General features: G+C 39.9%; 1 protein-coding gene across 1 annotated transcript in view; it reads left to right on the forward strand.

Moving 5' to 3' along the window:
- Positions 1–16,749, forward strand: part of NEGR1 (neuronal growth regulator 1) — a 2,122,935-nt gene that overhangs the window by 2,102,664 nt on the left and 3,522 nt on the right. The gene's annotated exons all lie outside the window — the stretch shown is intronic.

The raw sequence follows: 16,749 nt of genomic DNA on the forward strand, positions 1-16,749 counted from the left end.
TATCCTTCCCACTCTGGTTGACAAATGCAAATCAACAATTGATGGACAGAATGCAGAATAATGTCATACATTTACCCCAGTACAGAGATATGGGCCTAAATCCATCTTTCTACCAATCCTGGTTCCTTCAAAGCTGCTGTCAGTGTTTTTCTGTGCCATGGTTCATTGACTGTTTTTCTTGCCGAAATACCAGAAACCGCCGGGATTCATTTGCCACCGGTCTGCTTGCAGTTCTGCAACTCACGCATCAGAGACGCCAGGAACCGCGTGCAGCCAGGCTACGTCGTTTAATCTTTGATGCCGGGCCACACCAGGACACTGAGTGAAAGGGTGCTGATTACGAATCAAAGCCGCTGGGAACCGCACGCAGCCGGGCCACACGCAGCCGGTTCGCATTACACTGCTAATAATACAGAGATATAAAAACAAGGACACCGGGAACCATTTGCAGCCGGCTCATAACAATTGCCATCTAATCAGGAGGAAATCCTTGTATTTAAACGGAAGAAAGCTGCTATTGTCTGAGTATAACACTCTGGAGAACTTATCATTTCCTACTTTATCCTGTGATCTTTTGCTGTGTGCATTTGCTTCATACTGGCTCTAATTCCGGTGCCACGTGTTGGTATCTATAGAAATATGATGGTACAGTCCTGAGGAAGACACAGTTGTGTCGAAACGCGTAGACAGGAAACCATCTTTTTATGTGTATTATATATGTACCTGATGTATGTCTAGTTTCATGCATATGCTATAATGCTGGAACATTTTATCATGTATCGATATAAATGTACTTAAATCCTTTTTATCATTCAAATCATGTTTTACAATAGAAATTAAAATACACTTAATGTGCAAAACGTTTTTTCAGTTCTTTCTTAATTAGTACTTCCAAACTATGTTTGGGTAATGTTATTGTCCATGTGCTAGTGTTCTATTAAGATTTTGCCTGGGTATTTTACTCACATAAATGGTTCATTGACTGTACTTCTCCTTCCGGCCCCTTATTATTAACAAGGTTGTCTTGCTTACACCCTTTACTTGATCTAGAGACACGGTTTAGAGACTCCTGCTGACCACTGTCATAAATCCCTCACTTTCCTCTCATCTAGTGACTTAAGTAATAAAAACGAAATGGATATCCAACTCCCTAAGAAATCTGGACCAGGCAGAACTGAGCAGGAACAGGCCTATAAAGCAACTCCCTTTTCACCTTTAGTATAAATGCCACATAAGCTAGCAACTCCTTTCACTTCTAAGAACATGCAAAAATGCTTGTTGCACCTTGGCTCACATACAATTTGAAGAATGATGGTCTTTTTGATGCTTCCACCCTAAACATGGCACAGGAGCAGTGTTACCTACAGCTTTTGATTACCCACTGGACCTCAGGGATGAAGGAGAGGTGGCAGGACTACTGCTCCTAAATCTGTCTGCTGCCTTTGATTCAGAAGACCATTCCTGCAATGGTAGGCCTTGCAGGCTCTTCCGTACACTGGTTCAGCGACTTCCTGATGGGCTTCACACCAGCTATATCTGTCCACCCTCTTTTTAAGGCTGCACAGTATGTGATCTTAGTGGGGTCAACAAGGATCAGTAATAGCACTGATCCTATTCAGATTAAATGTCTCATTTTTCTTGAAGATACATCATATGGCTATGAGATGCATCACCTGGGGCCAGATGTGCAAAACCTGCAATTCGGTAAATTACAGAGTTTGCAACTGCTAAGTGTCACTTTAAAATGTGCTATCCCAAACCTATTTCATGATTCGCTATACATTTAAAGAATCACAAAATGGGTTTAGAAATGCATACTGAATACAAATTTGTCAAAGGGGCATGTTTACGGTGTACCTTTTAACTTGCGTTTCTGAATGCTATGTATCAATAGTTTGAAACTGCACTTTCAGTCACAAAACAAAGATATGTTACTGATGCATCAAAGGAGGTGGTAACCCGTTTGCAATACATGTTTAGGAGTGGGGGTGGATCAGGAGACCCTGCCAAGTCTTAAGCAAACATTTTCTTTTTAAATAGTATAGTATTTTTTTTTAAATGCAAACATGCTTCCATTAAGTGAAAAAGGTTTTATTTGAAGAAATGCACTTTATTTGAAAGCAATCACAGACATGGTGGTCTGTTGATCCCGAAAGACCCACACCCCTTTGATGACATTTAGTAGAAATGAGTTGCATTAATATTGACGAGGTAGTTGAAATTGAGTCCCACTCTGAATGTGATTTTGTGACCTGACCAGCAAGTGTCCATTGAAACCTTTAGGTCAGGTGATGCAAAGCCACCCAATGAACACTGCAATTTTAGAGACGCTTCTTGAGTGGATTAGCAGAGTGAAGAAGCTGCATGACAAACACAGACATTTACAAAAACCAAATAAACAAATATTGCCTCATTTTGGAGCAATGCTCCCTTATTATTGGGTCAGTATTAAAAATGGACAATACTTCGTCTTTCAGGATAGATTTACATAGATTAACTGTAAATGTGAAATACCCCCTTGCAAATTAACAATCTGATCTTTGGCAGTAAAGCAGGAGCTTTGCAAAGAGCACTACACACAGGTAAACATGGTTTTGAGCATTGAGGCATTTGCTATCATGGCGCAACTCCACATACTAAAGATTAGTTGTTACATCTCTGTGTTTTGCTGGAATCATTTATAGAATTCCATCTGTCAGAATGCTGCACATAACATTGAATTTTTTTTTATATTAATCCAGCTAAATTTCTGTCCACTTAACCTAGAATGAAGATGCTACTGTTGTCTCTCAGGGGTATTTGGTAAATGTAAACAAATGACATTTTAAAACCAAATTTACATCCAAAGCAGCTTTATTTTCGCACAAATATATCTGAAGTTAAAAGATTTGTTATTTTTTTTTAGAAAAGTTCTCTTAACTTTTTTTATATAGGCAAACCTAATTTGACAGATGGATTTGAAGCCTAAGCGGCTTCATAGTGCTAGGGTGGCGTAGTGGTGATCAAAACCTAAATTACACCAACATTTCCCACATAAAATACCACAAATATTGAACTATCTCTATTTATATTGCCAAAGATAAGTGTCTTTGTATGTATTTTTGCTGTCTTCTGTGAATTATGCTGCCTTGAGACCACTCATCCCATGGATTTGCCAGACATGTTTTATATGACCAGCCTACCAGATTGTCTGCATTCTACACATTGGTAATAATGTTTGCCGTCCAAGAATGATGCTATATTAGAAGACTGGATTGTGAGAGTTTCATTAAAGATAATGGATAGACAATAGGTCATAAATGTTGGTGTAGGCTCGCTGATATCAACGTTTTTAGTGTCCAATCCGTAGCCTCTGTCTCTATTACCTCTTATCAGACTATGGGCCATATGTATCAAGCTAATTAGCATTCGCAAAGGCCGAAATTCTGCAAATTTCAGCCTTTGCGAATGCTAATTAGCAAAATGGTATGTATGTAACATGTTTGATGCAAAATAAGGAATCGCACATTTTGCTATTCCTTATTTTGCGATTGCACTTAAGGAATCGCGATTTGCGATTCCTTAAATGCAATGTATCAAACAAATATTAATGCAAAAATGCCAATAAGTATCCGCAGATTACCACCAACTTCTAGTTGGTGGTAAGTTGCGAATTCTTTTAAAAATGCAATTTATTTAAATTCCAAAGGTGCCATATGACGCTCATACATGCCCTTAGGGCATGTATGTGCGCCATATGCCCAAAAATTCCTAATTTGCGATTAGCAAATTGCTAATCGCAAATTGCCCCTTCATTCCTATGGGCCTCCTGGCCCATAGAAATGAATGGGTAATTTGCGATTAGCAATTTGCTAATCGCAAATTAGGAATGGTAAGTATTCGCTATAAAAAAAGCGATTTTGTACATACATACCGTTTTGCGAATCCTAAATAGCGATTCATTAAAAATCGCTATTTAGGAATCGCTAAACGGTATGATAATACATATGGCCCCAAGTGGATTGTACCAGAGAATATGAGAGGCTGAGGGTGTGGACAACGGAAAAGAGCCACTACTCTCTCTCATCTCATGGTGGCTTACAGTGTCACTGTTATAAACACTCAGAAAGAACCAAGGAAGGAAGGAGGGGAAGCTACAGTCCCTCAGTCCCCTGCTGGCCTGCAAATCGAACAAAATCATGTTAGCAGTGGTGAGGGAGAGGCAAGGGATGCAAAGAGATCTCTATTCTTTATCAGTCCCTTTTGTCTATTATTACCCGGTACTACTTGGGCCGCCAAGTAGTTGTCAAGCATGTACAGCAAGAGCTGATATGGAAAGAAGAAGATGCTAAGAATACTTAAAGCAGGCTTTTATCTTGTCACCCTGGACAATAATGTTAGAGCTGTTCTTTGATGGCCGGTATAGTTGAAGGTGATTGTAAATATGGCTGTATTAGATGACATTACAATTTAGGCTGCCATGTTTACACATATCAAGAGCTCTGAATGTAGCTTTTGATTCCAGTCATCTTTGACTTCCCAAAAAAGAAACTGTTTTCTCAATAAAGACACATTGTTCCAATCTGTTGCATTAAATGATGCATCACTGCAAGTCTTCCTTTCTCATTCTTCTTTCAGATTGTACAGACTGTGTTTGGATGTGTGTATAGTTCATGTATCTGTATTATATTAGGTTGGAAGTAGATCTCTTCGAGCATTGGAATTTTTGAAGACTGAACTTGCACCTATGCACTTGTGTTTAATTTATTAGATTGAAAGAAAAGGCATTTTGTTACACTTTGCACCATTATGAAACAATTCTGGTTTACAGGAAGATGCTGAGTAAATGTCGCAAGGTATTCTGCTAGAAGCATGCATCTCTTTTTTATTTTCACAGATCTTTCTATCAGCCCATTTTGTTGTTCAACAAACCTGGCAGAATTGCTAGCAGAAACATTGTTTTCCATACGTTACGCCCAAATTACTGAACCCAGTTAGTAGGGCCTGATTGCAACTGGCCCATTTACTTCGGACCCCTCTGAAAACATTTGAATCCTCAGGGTCAGCATTACCAATTATGCTTAATTTATCACACTCAATAATTCTCAGGTGCCATAAAGTCCTCACCCCACAATACATTTTAAAACTTCAAAGATTGCAGAATTTATTGAAGGAAGAAAATCTTGGTATTTACCAGGGCATTTGGATTTTGGTGAGTTAAGCACTTAAATCAATGAGCCTTAGTTAGAAAGATGAACATACACTTTTGTGTATATTTACAATTTTTTGCAATTCACAAAGGAATTTTATGAGTAGTATGTTTCTGACTGACTACCTTTTTATGAGACTCCATAATCGTCAAGATATTAGTCGTAAAATTCCTTTCTGAATTGGAAAAAATCATAAACTTACACAAAAAAATGTAAGTTTACCTTTGTGAATCAGGCCCAACATGTTTTTCCTATTCCTAAAGTAAAAATTAGAAGGAGGCAAATTTATCACACCTGAGAAATTCAGATACAAATGATATCAGATTTTATTGGGTGTGATTAATTCTGTATAACCTTAAGTAGTCAGCCCCGAGTGATAACACTTAGCCCTATCTGCTGTACTCACCACCCGAATTAATAACCAGGTTTAAGACCAAGGAGATAAATATGCCCTCTGATTCTTGCAAGTCCTTCTCTGGTTAAACTGTGAATGCAATGGAATACATATAGAACATATTTTGGCTCTCTTTCAAGAACCTATTTTGAAAAATATAAAGTGGGATATGAAGTAGCCGAGGACCTGGTATAGGTTTTAGAGTGGAGCTGAAAAAAAGTGTAACTTTGTAATAATACTTCATTTACATAGGTCTCTTTCAATGAGATAAATATTGTATTCATTCTGACTTAAAATTATGTGCCTACCACAAATATGTATTTCTATTGATATTTGGCAAATATTTTTCAATTTCACCAAAGTGGTGTGAATGAACCAATTAAGTACCAGTAATTTAATTACCCGTAATCACAGACCTCCTCGACCCAGTCCTGACTCAATGAAGAGTTCCATCTCCTTCATTGGAGTATGCAGGAAAAAAACTTCAAGTCCCCTTTCTATTACCATAGTAAGAGGCATAAGGCCATCCCCCTCCTCTCCTCCTATTTATAACAAGCTGAAGCAACTCAGTTGGAGCTGCAAAATAAGGGAGGAAGGGAGGGAGGAAATTTGGACTGGGCTGAGGAGGACTGTGATTCAGGATAATAAGGATTACTGGTAAGTAATTGGTTTACTACTCATTATTCTTCCTCCTTGCCTTAGTCTTGATTCTAAGAGGTAATTGCACGTGAAAAAAATTGTTTTGACAACTGTATGATGCTGACAAAGCACAATTATTTTCTTAAAATGAACAACAATTATCTCATTGTAGTACAATTGAACTAAAATTCATATCTACGCCGTGAGGTAGATATCATCTTTAAGGGTTAATGAATGTGTGAGGGGACAGCCAGGTTACCACTAAGCAAATCTTTACCAAATAGGCTCATGTGGCTGACATATACCTGATAGAACGTCCCTGAATATGATGTGGCGGATCCAATGTTAGTTATCTGTAGGATTCAGTGATATCTAGCTTTACCCATCTACTAATTGTGGGAATCAAAACTTTCTGACCCTTGTTGGCTGCCCTAAAGGAAACAAATTATGCATTAGATTTCGAAAATGATGTTGGGTGGTCTAAATAAATTAGGACAGATCTCCTAACATCTAGAGCTGACTGAGTGAGAGTGTGAGTGCCTGGCTGAAAAGTAGGGCGAACTCGCTCCTGTGACATATGACTCAGGTTTTAGTACTAATCTGTCTGTGAACAATCTTATATATTGGTATCGTGTTATGAGAGAAGCTATTTCTCTGGCCATAATATTGGGTGTCAAGTAGGCTACTTTGCAGGCCAGCAAGAACGTTTGGTGGACTACAGACGCTCAAAAGGTTGTTCTTGTAGCCCCTTCAGTACTATACACAAATCCAACTGGAGCCAATAATCCAGCTCCACACAAAGACCTGGATTCAAGTGAAAATTGCACCGGATCGCACCCATCCAGAAAAATTCTGACATCAAGAGGAGTGAAACAGGATTGTGCGCTAGCTCCATGGGGTTTTAATCCCTTTTTAGCTGCTCTTTAAGTAGAGCTGGATGCAACAAACAGCCACACCCCAGGATTGGTGGTGTTGAGATCAGCAATCTTTTATATCCCGACGACCTTGCCACACTATACAATTACCCCACCATGAATAACTTGGAGGTAAACCTGAAAAAAACACAAGCGGTCATATTTGGCAGGCAGTACCACAGAGGTGGCGGTTGGTTGTATAACAACGTCCAACTTCCAGCTGAAAGAACCTATAGATACCTGGGAATCAGCTGCGACCCAAGGGGCACTTAAATATTAACATGAAATTGCCATGGAACCCATGGCTCTTCAAGTGAGTCTCTCCAAGCTCTCCAAAAAACTGACTAGTCTAAGTTTAGCTTCAACTTTTGAAGTAATGTGAGCCAAAATAGGTCCCCCCTTGTCGTATGGCTTTGAGATCTTTCTTGGCAAGCTCAGCATTGCACTTAACCAACATATGATTAAAATCTACAAAAAGGTGCTCCGGTTGCCCAAATCTTCGTTCACTGTAGAGATCCGACTAGATCTAGGCCTCGCAAACTATGCTTTGCAAAGCACGGGGGCCTTTCTTAACCTGTGCCATAAGCTGAGACAGGCCAGAGAGGGCTCACTTCAGTCCCTGCTATGGACTGACATCAGTGCCAATAACCCTGGTGGGTCACACAGTTGGTACTTCAATGAATGCATGTCACAATTATCAGCAAGAGAACTGTGGTCTCTCAATCGTAGCAAAAAAGCATTTAAATCAAGCATTACAAAGCAAATGTAATTGTGTTCCGGAATGTTAGATAGAGTTTTTAATCAAATGTAAGCATACATTGGCAGAAATGAATTCTTACCAGCTCGTCCCTCCCGAGTCACACCTGGCCTATACATACTCCTTACATCTAAAACAGAGATTTTTGGCCCTCAGCCTGGGTGAGTGGGTTTTTCTGAAACATCGACATTCCTGGCAGCGCTCCTCAGATGATCTTCTGTGCAGAAGTTGCGGAAAATCGGTCCAATCTTTGGAGCATGTTGTGTGCATTTACCCAGCTCTGCTGGCCCTCCACTGAACAAAGTTGAGGCCTGAGTGGAAAAACTGGGAATCCGAACCTTCAGGCGGGGCATTATTGCTGCTTTGAAACCAGAGAACGCGGCTCTAAACATCAGCTTTGTGACTTTTATCCACCTGGCTTATTGTACGTTCAAGCAGCCTCCAGCCTCTAATAAAATCAAGGTAAAATGAGTCAACCGCCACAGTAGGTCACATGAGATGGCTCACAAAACCAGTAGCCATGGCTGTCAGTCGAATTCTCGACCAGTAAGTTTGGCCATCCCTATTTCGCAATCCAGTTCAGTGCTATCCTGATCGCCCAAATTAAACTGCTGTAGCATATTATGGAACATTCCAGTTTTTTCAGACTCTTTTTTTAACCATTACTGGACTAGCAAACACCCAGCCATATGGGTTTTTAGCACTCCAGTGACTTATTATTGTGACCCTGCACCTGCGTATGATCATGTATGCTCTTTAGAGTAACCATGCTTTTGCTGTCATGACATAGCTACCTTGTTTTAGAAGGGAACTTTTACCTATGTATATCTAAAGATATTTATGTAATGTGCAAATAGCTAATCATTGTCTTTACACCATTGTGATGATTTTATTATCAAACAATAAATATATTTCTTAAAGTATAGTAAATCTGAAATTGGTATTGGACTGTGAACTATTGGTCTCTTCTAAGCCCAAAATTACTCTATAATGTACCTGCCAATGGAACAATGGCTGATAGATCTTGTTCAGGTCTTTGAAATGCTCTAATGGCAGCCCATTGAGGTGAAAGTATAGGTGGGGCTAAGCCCTTCAAATTACTGTCTCATACAAAATTGAGGATCCTAAAAGGATATATTGCTCTTTGATCAGAAGCTGTAGCTATACACTGAACTTGGAAAAATATTTGTAGAACAGGGCAATCTAGAAGGTTTCTAGAACCACCTATCTCCAGAACTACTTGACTGGAACACTTCAACTGTTCTAAGCCATTCCTCTCAGTTTTCAAGCAATTAAGGGTAGGTGGTGAAGGGGCACTGATGACAGGACGGGAAACCGAAGAGGATGAGGGACAAGAGGGAAATCATCCGGATCCCTGATCGACTTCTCCATTATTTCGTACAGCTAAGAAATTCTCAGCCAAAATGGAGCAGCTAGGACTACTATCAGTCCCTCCTCCTGAATTATCTGAAGCAGCCCTGGGAGGAGAGGATTCAGAGAAAAGGCGTACACTCTTGTTTCATTCAAAGTACTCTGCAAGAGGTCTGGGTACAGCACTATATAATTTTCCTTAAAAGAGATAGCCTCTCTTTTTCTTGTCTCTCTAAATTTTTATCTCTCAGGTGTGAGGAACTGAGCTTTACCAAAAGGTCGCAAGCCAATCAAATTTCTCAGAGCTCCTATTCTGTGAGCTCTCACAATACTCATTCGGAAATCTTGTCCCTCATGGATAATAATTCTAAAAAGGTAAGCACAGAAACTTTCAGTAACATTTTCTTCTACAGTTTCTTTCTTATCTCGGGACCTAACCTTGTCTCTTCAGGATCCATCTTTGAAGTTGTTGGGAATGACCATTGCTTGTCCGGTATCACCCCAGATTTTTGCCCTGTCTGTTTTTACTGGCTGTAGAACTCTGTGCACCTTACCCCTTCTATCCATTTCAACATGATGAAACAGTCATCCCTCTGACTGGCATATTTAACTTACTTATAAATCATTAGTATATGGCACATCAATGTATACCTAGGGCCTGTATGCTACATGTCACAAGTAGACTGCAGCACTCTTTGTGCCATCCACTACAGTGGTAATGTAAAAATAGCTGCAGCCCTGCCAACAGTGGCCTGTCTGTGTGGGCTTAAATTTCAAATTTGTCTGTCAAAATAACTCCCTTTTAAAGGCTTAATCTCCCCTTCTTAATATTATTGCCCATCAATATGTTGGCTTAGCATGTCCCTAAGACAGGGTGCATGGCATTTAAAAGTAGGAAATGTAAAGGTTTAATATTAAGCATTTCCTTAGGGTGAAAAAGCCCTCAGAGCTATTTTCACTGTAGCAAGGGTACATGTTCAACAGAAGGTCACTGGGGTGGCTGTTCCACAGAAAAGCATTTACATTCAATATTGCATTTAATATTTGCTATCTCCACTTAGGAAACAGCTATGGAGTTTATATGTGTACTTTTCTAAATATTTACTACAAACTCAATGTATTGGTAAAGCTGGATTTGTAATAAATACATTAGAATACATACTTTTGCCAAATTTACCATGTGCCAGCCTAAAGCCTCTGGAAACCCATTTGCATGGCATTCCAACTGTTATACAGGAGCTGATTAGCTCCCATAATGAGTTTACTGTTGCTCGCCGAGCTGAACCAAAGGTCTTGGGAGTTGAAGGTATTTTGTTTCTCTGGCAGGCTGTCCATTTGGGCAGTGCCCAGGAACTTAATTAACTTAAAACCAAGCTACCCTGTAAAAGGCAGATATAGTTCACACCTGGGCCTGCCCCTTTTTTATGTCCACCCAGTCAGTCAGGCATCAGGCCCAGTGTGGGCACAAGATATCTCATAAAGGAGGAAATGTTCTACCAGGTAGCATTTGAACAGAGACGGGCACGGTGGGGTTTGCGGGATTGGTAACAGTTAAACTCAGAAGGCGCTGCAATAGTAAAGAGGGTCACCCCTTGGGAAAATGTATCCATTTAGCTAGGGAGTAGCCAAGAGTTCCCCCACCCACAGGTTGGCACTGGGCATAAAAGTGGTACCGATACTATTTCCCTTTAGATCAGTCTTGGACCTGGGAAAGAACAGAAGAGGACTGGACCTGCTATCTGTGACTTGAGAAGATCCTTGAAAATGTCACCTGCTCTCTGTCCCTTTTATACCTTGAGAGTAACCAGGAGTATGGTTATTTCTTGGTAGAAATAGTGTGAATTTGCATTTGGTATGCGGGTAATGATTTTCATGTCTTTTATGTGAGTTACTGATTGTGTTCTAAGCCACAACCTGCACATTTAAGTAACAATTCAGTTTTTAATAATTAACAACAACTGCTCTTTTTTTAGTTCACTTTAGAAGTTTTTTGTTATAGTAAATAAAACCACAACATTTCAACACTGTATTTATGAGTAAGTTGTTGGGTTTGGGCTTCATATACCACATTCAAGGGTTTTCTGAGCCCAAACATTTGCATGCGGCCAATCCATGTTGCACACTGCATGATGTATCTCCACCCACTTCAGTGTGGATGTCCATCCTCTGCCACTCATGGCCTTCTGTCATGCACACTGGTAGGTTGGTACAGAGCGTAGCCTCTGGCCAAGTCTGGCCAAGTCTAGCAACCATCCTTTCATAGGTGGTTAACTCCCATTGTACATGGTCTTAGCCTACTTCCTCTTGCTAGGCCTAACCCTGCACCTAGCCACCAGGGGTGGGCAAACCCTGCTGTGCATAACCACTATGTGCTCAACCTTCCAGAAGTGGCCAATCCTACTGCACATGGCTTTCAACCATTCGCAACATAGGTTGGCCACAGGGCCTGTACTCTGTACAGGCTCTGCACCCAACCCTCAAAGCCTTGGCCCATGCACAGTGTGAGTTGGTTTCATGGCCTGACCTCTTGCAGCAGGAGTTATCCACATATCTTGGCCTTCAACAGCTGGATTAGCTGCAGGTCACGCCCTGAGCCTTGCTCACCCCAGACGTGCAATCCTTGTTGTTTAGAGCCTTCAGCATGCATTGAAAGGATTGTCCACAGTGTGTGGCCTAGGACAATGGAGGCTGGCCACAGGGCACATTGGGTAGCCTACCCCAACCTCATTTGACATTTGGGCGTGCGCTTGAGGGCTTGAGGGCTTGACTGCATGGACTATATTGCTACTAGGCTCTGACCTCAACCCGGCTTTTGCGGCCAGTGCTCATATGTGCCTATTGGCCAATGCAGAATACTTTTGTTCTCTTTTCATTATTGAATTTTCTGATCCAGGGATGGGTTCATGAATCCTGGATCCTCTCTGGATTTTCGGGAACTGTGAGAGGGTCCAGGAGTTGCAAACCAATTATGGGATTTTCAAATCCTACAGTAAAAATCATATTTAATTGTATACAATATTTTGGGTTCTTTATTTCGGCCCCCCATATGGACCTGCGGGTCAGAGTGTACACACCCTACCCCCTAATGCCCGTTTTCCTTTGGTTTTAACAGCAAAGTGTATAGTGCACCATGTTGGGGAATGGCTGTCAAAACAGAAATGTTTCTATGATGGCTGGCCAGTGTGAATGTAGTAGATTCATGAATCAACTGCCTGATTTGTAAATCCCGAATCCAGGGGTGCTAAAATCAATTAGTAAATCATATAATATAAAAAATACATAGCCAGTAACATCATGTGTCACTTGCTCACTACATTAAGGTGTGTGGTTTAGAAATGTCACTAGAACACTGTGATGGCAATATAGGTCAATATTACCAAGTGAACTCCCCCTTCGCCCCTAATGGATCTCAGTGCTGGTGGTTGTCGGGGCACCCTTAAAAAAGTAGTATGGTGAGTTGGGGAGCAGATGGGGCTGAGGGGGCTGCGGGTCTACCCTCGCAACACCCAATATATGGATTAGTTCTTGGGTGCCTCAAGTGGGACAGGGGTATCCTACAAAATAAAAATAAAATAACAATCATGGGCAGTGTTATGAAATGAGCAGAACAGCTGCTTATTTCATATTCACTGCTCCTGACAGGCAATTCCCATAATGCCCTGTAGTGAGGTCATGGGAATAACTGCAGAGATTGCTAAATTAGCATTAGTTAGTATATGCTTGGCAGCCATCTTGCCGCTTCAGGAAGTGTTACTACATTGCTTTATTCTCGTGGATAGACTGCTTGTGCATTCACGCATGAGAACTGTCTGCTTTACACACATTTAGCTGTACACTGTGGTCCTTGTCTGCACAGTGTGTTCAAGGTTGAAAAACAATGTAAGCTGTTGATTCACTTTCGTCAGTCCCACGCCCATAGACACAACATTGAACACAGCTGCACTACTGAAAGTTGAGTGCTTTTAATATGGCATTACATGCATGAAAAGGCACTTGGAGAGATTAATTCCAATGAAGAAGAGTTGTGCTTGTCCTGAGATGTAATTCCTTGCAGATAAACTTGGAGGTATGGGGTCACCATACAAAGCCTAGAGGTCTTCTATGCTTATAATAAACTAGCTTATAGCAGAGGGAGGGTGGTAAGGTGCTGTAGTCATGTTACCACTGTCATTATAATATGATTTCCCCTTTTGTGCTTTATGGAATTGGAACCATGCTGATTATATTGTTCCTATGCATTTTGCTGATAGTATTGGTTTGTGTACTGCATTATAGAGCACGTTAGTTACAATAAACATTTTAAACTATATCGAGGCTCTGTTTACTCGCGTTGTGGACAAGTATGAGTGTTTGGACAAAAGAGTGTTCTTCTTCCGGTGATTCCTGAGAGGGACAGATTGACGTGTTCTAGGATGTCTAATCATGGGTAGCCTCGCTGTAGAACGGAGAACGAATGAGACACTATAGCTAGTCGGATTGGGGTTCTGGGCACCGAGGTGGGTTTTGTAGTACACCACTACATACTGAGGTCCTGGTTTCCTGCTCATAGTTCTGTGTATGTGCAGAATCCCTGCAACAGCCCTTCATGGACTATTTACATGTATTTATTAATCCTTGTGGTGACCCTAAAAGGAACAGGGGCACCATAAAGCATTTTTGAAAAATTGTGGAAGACTACAGTGAGCTTAACAACTTCATTAGAAGTGTTTTAAAAAGTTGCACAGAGTCTCCTTGGTCATTGAATAAATGACCCCAGGAGAGCTTACCATATTATTTAAAGCCCTCAGAGCGGGCGCTGTATGCTCTTTAGCTAGAGTGCAGAGATCCCTTGTGGTTGCTCCAAATGCTACATTTTGTGGTTTGAAGAGTGTAAAATTGTCTCGACAGATGCTTCAGTTTATTTTGACTAAAAATGCTTTATTGAAAATATTCTCAAGAAAGTAATTATTTTAAAACATTGTTATATATGTACATGAAAATACATTGGATTATAGTTATTTCTTAAATTATTTTTGTAATTTCTTGATGAAGCCAATTGGTCTGTATTCCGTAGGTTGATATGCTGACTGCTTGCTAAAGCCAATAGGCGACGCTTTTATTTTTTGGTATTCTGGCCCTTTGAGATAGCCAGTAGATCTGCCTGATTATAAATAACGTTTCTTTATATTGTTACATTACATTAAAAAACTCAGACATTCTTTGAAAAAAACAAAGGTTAAAATGATATTATAGTTGGTGAAAATGCCAGTTAAAGCATGCCATTTAATAAAAAACACTGAAAGTCACCATTTACAGTTCACTGAACTAATTACAATTTGCGCCCTTAACATCCCACTGATTATTAGCTCACATATTACATACTCATGACAAGTTCTATGACATCATTGCTAACATCGTTGATTACATCAGAAATGGCATCATTGATGGCAACACTGTATACTGTGAAATACTCCCCAATCCCTAATAATTCTATAGAAATTGGAACACACTTGCCAATTCCAAATATTTAACCTCATTGTAACATGAAACTTGTATTATTCATAACATGTTGTTCTTCCCAATAGCTCAGTATGATCATGTGAAAATGTAAGGCAGGAATAAACATATTTTTTCTGGTCCTTTGCTTACAATATATTTTTAATCTCAGATATGGCTGTTTTTTTAAGAAACAATAAACCACTACAATATATTTTGTTCTAGTTTAGAAAAGCCTTTCTACCTTAGGATCTCACTTGAAACATCTGGCATGTTTGTCATGTTTCATACTGAATATATTTATTATGATAAATCGAAAAGCACAACTGCTTCTATGTTTTGCCTACAAATGATAGTGTTCCCTCATAACTCTGTAAAATGAGTTAAACACTTTTAGTATTTACATTTTGCTAAATTAATTGTGAGGAAATATATTTGCCATTTAGGGTTTTGACATTGAAAAAGACTTAAAATCCAACAGAGGTTAAAAAAGTAGAGGGGAAATGTGGACAGACAACATTTCATACAGCACTACATAAAGGCGCTAATAAATGCAGTTACAATATAACTCAATAGATGACCATAGCAGTAACTTCTATAGACTTGGAATTGTAGTTTCATGCAACCATTTAGACAACTCTTCCTGAAAAGATCTGTGGTGTGATGTTCTTTTTCTCTCTCCATTCACTTGAACAGGAAATGTTCCACAAAACACTGAGAGACAACTCGCTTCAAGTAGTTCCCAGTTTGAACAGTAATGAAAGACATATGCTAGTCACATCTGCCTGATCCTTAAGTTAATCTGTCTGGAAGAGAGATCATTTGCTGAGTCTTTTGATGTAAATAGAAAGGTTCCATCGATCAATTACGGCACAACATTACATCATTCACTGTACCACATTTCCTTTCCTTTCCGTTTCCTTTCCTTTCCTTTGCGTTCCTTTCCTTTCCCTTCTCTTCCCCTTCCCCACCCTCTCCTTATTCACCCCTCTACCCCTTCCCTGCACAGAATCCCCTACTTCAATTTACCATCTGCTCAGAACAGATGGCAAATTTGAGTCTTACCTTATGAAACTGGTAATTCCTCTTGTTTTATGCTCAGCAAATTCTGGTCTGCATATTTATTCCCCATTCCATGTGATTTAATTAATAGTTGGTATGGAGTTGGCAGGGTGTGGCCACATAGTACTAATAATTTCTGGTGTGGACTTTGCACACGACCAGTACCATGCAACACGTGATAAGAACCTTTATCTACTTGCTATCCCACCTCAGTGTTTCTCCTATTCCCTTTCAGTTATATCACACTTTGAGCTCTAAACAGTCACATATCTGATTGTTGAACATCTTTTGATGATGTCTTTTTGTTACCAGACTGTGTTTCAGAGAAACGCAGTTTACCAAAAGACTTACCAGAAATTTGTAAACCTATGATGGATGTGGAAGTTCCTTGTTGAGAGTGAGAATACACAGCATCTCAGTCGGTACAAAGATTCATTTGTGAATTACCTCGCTAAACAGTTGCACGCACATGGAGTCAGTACAAAGATTCATTTGTGAATAACCTTGCTATACAGTTGCAAGCACATGGAGTGAAAATATACTATTGCAGTGCATTCTTTTTCTATTGCTATTTTCCAGTATGTGTAATATAAAGTGGTTATAGAAAGTTATAATCAAATCAGATGCGCCCGATAACACTTATAACTTAACATCCACTTGCAGCTTGAGAGAAGCATCTGATGAATTACTACACTATTTTTCTATCCCGTTGACCTGGTTTGCTAATGTGCATCATTCACTTTTGGACATTTGCGATTATGGATCATTCACTGCCTACTGATATACTAATAATGGATGTTTCTGAAAAGCCTAGTATTGAAATGTCCCTCTTTGGAAACCTGTCATTGGCGAAAGTATTAATGTTTTTGGTGACTCCGTGCATATACAATCACCGTTTTACTCATTTACATGCTTGAATGATGTTTTTTATACACTTAGAAGAAATGA

The sequence above is a fragment of the Lissotriton helveticus genome, chromosome 1_2 (assembly GCF_964261635.1).
Source record: "Lissotriton helveticus chromosome 1_2, aLisHel1.1, whole genome shotgun sequence".
In the NCBI taxonomy this organism is placed as follows: domain Eukaryota; kingdom Metazoa; phylum Chordata; class Amphibia; order Caudata; family Salamandridae; genus Lissotriton; species Lissotriton helveticus.